Raw genomic sequence first — 2,477 nt, 5'->3', positions numbered from 1 at the left:
AGTCCATTCCACAAGAATAGAAGGCAGGTTTGTAGAGCTGAAGGCCCGCAGCAGGCAGATCTGACATCGTAGGGATTGACGGTTGGGCCCTCCAACGTTGACATTCTGGGCAGTCACGTTGAAACCGGCAGACCACTTCGCGGCCTCGGAGAATCCAATAGTATCTCCGGATTTTCCCGAACAACCGTTCCGATCCAGGATGATGTAACTGGTCATCATAATGATGAATAATCAAACCAGTGATAGGGTGGTTAGGATCCAAAACCAGAGGATACAAAATGGAGTCTTTGATGCCTGCAATGTAACTGGTCATCATAATGGTGAATAATCAAACCAGTGATGGGGTGGTTGGGATCCAAAACCAGAGGATGCAAAATGGAGTCTTTAATGCCTGCAGTTCTCCACAAACGACCTCCCACCCTTATCAGACCACTGGATGGATCCATTTCAGGGGCTAGAGTAACTAATCGAGTCCCGGACCTAACTGGCTTCCCAGTCTCTAACAGTTTATAATCCTCAGGGAAGGATTCCTGCTGCACCCGTTTGAGGATATGGACCTCAGCCTGGCGGTAATCCTCAGCCTCTGGAGAAGTCCCTGGAACCAAGTTGACTCAAAGTTCTTGGGCAGTAACATCCAATAGTTCTTGCCAGGTGTTGTAATTCCATCCATCAACCTTACCAGATGAGGGAGGAAAGGTACTGATCCCACAGAAGGTAGATTTCCGTAGTTCATCCTGGTCTTCCCTGGTTACAGTCTTGGGGATTACTGGCCATTCTTTGGGATCTTGGAGGAGGAAAGAGGGTCCTTGGGACCATCGGTTCGGCGCAGCAAGGTATTGGAGAGGTCTTCTCTTTGTGAGGTCATCGGCAGGGTTGTCCGCAGAACTTACATGATGCCAGGAACACTTCTCCGTCAGCTCCTGGATCTCAGCGATTCTGTTCCCCACAAAGACTCTGTAATGGCAGGACTCAGAATTCAACCACTGGAGGACCATAGTAGAGTCTGTCCACAGGGAAATAGACTTGATTGGTAGGGTTAACTCATTTTCAAGTAACTTAGACAACTGTGCTGCAACTAGACTACCACAGAGTTCCAGTCTTGGAATGGAGTGAGCTCGTTTAGGAGTGACACGGGAGCGTGCTATAATGAAGGACAGGTAGGTCTGACCATCCTGGTCATTAGTCCGGAGGTAGGCCACCGCTCCATATGCCTGCTCCGATGCATCCGAGAAGATATGTACTTCATGGGTAACTCCATCCATCCCAACTTCAGGAGGGACATAAGACCGGCGAAAGGAGATACAAGGAAGGTATCAGAGTTCTTCCTCCTATGCATTCCAGGACTGGAGGAGCTTGGGTGGTAGGTTGGGGTCATCCCACCCTCTCTGCTTGTTCCACAGCTGTTTAATGATGATTTTTGCCCAAGTGGAATAAGGTAGAAGCCATCCCAGGGGGTCGTACTGGGTAGCTAGGACCTTATAGATGTTCCTCAAAGTTGGAGTCTCATAAATCACAGGTCGGTGCTTGTAGGATAAAGTGTCCGTCTGCCAGTTCCAGCTCAGACCCAGCGTTGATTCAGGGATGTCCGACTTCTCCTGTGTCAACCACAGCTCCACACTTGCAGCACAGGCGTGGGCAGGTAGGTGACTCAGCACAGTAGGATCATTGCAGGCCCATTGGCGAATTTCGAATCCAGCTCTGGAAAGGATCTTTCGTAGTCGATCTATCAAGTTCCGAGCTTCATCTGCAGTAGGCAGGCTCTGCAGGCAGTTATCGACATAGAAACACCTCTACACTGAAAACCGGATTGCCTCATCCATTAGGGGGTGTTGCCGCACGTGACGCTGTAGTGCATAGGTAGCACAACACGGACTGGAGGTTGTGCCGAAGGGTAATACCTGCCACTCAAGAATTCTGGGTTCCTCATCCATCTTCAGGTCCCGCCAAAGGAAATGGAGTAGAGGACGGTCCTCAGGTATAAGGCGAACCTGATGAAACATCGCCTTAATATCCCCACTTACTGCCACAGGATGTTCTCTGAAACGGACAAGGACACCCAACAGTGAGGCCCCGAGGGTGGGTCCTGGCAGCAGGTACTGATTAAGGTTTTGTCCATGATACTGATAGGAGCAGTTAAAGACAAGGCGGAACTTCCCATTATGACTCACAAGATGGTGGGGGATGTACCAGCATTCAGGTGAATCAGATATAGGATCAGACACCTTCCTAACAGCTCCCGTCTCAATGAGTTTCCTCATCTCCTCTTTGTAGACCTCAGCTTTTACAGGCTCCTTCAGCAGATGCCTCTCCACACTGCGAAGGGTAGGTAGAACTGATTCTTTAGGTGCATTCAACGAAGGCATGTCCTTTCGCCGCAGTAGGGGTGTAGCCAACCGGTTGATTCCCTCTGTTTCCAGGGTGAGAGTCTTACGGTCAAGCAGCTGAAGAGCCTCCTGGTCCTGCTTGGACCGGGTTAC

This window comes from Sinocyclocheilus grahami, unplaced genomic scaffold (assembly GCF_001515645.1).
Source record: "Sinocyclocheilus grahami isolate Dianchi unplaced genomic scaffold, SAMN03320097.WGS_v1.1 scaffold1617.1, whole genome shotgun sequence".
Classification (NCBI taxonomy): Eukaryota; Metazoa; Chordata; class Actinopteri; order Cypriniformes; family Cyprinidae; genus Sinocyclocheilus; species Sinocyclocheilus grahami.
Note: the sequence above shows the minus strand (reverse complement) of the source record.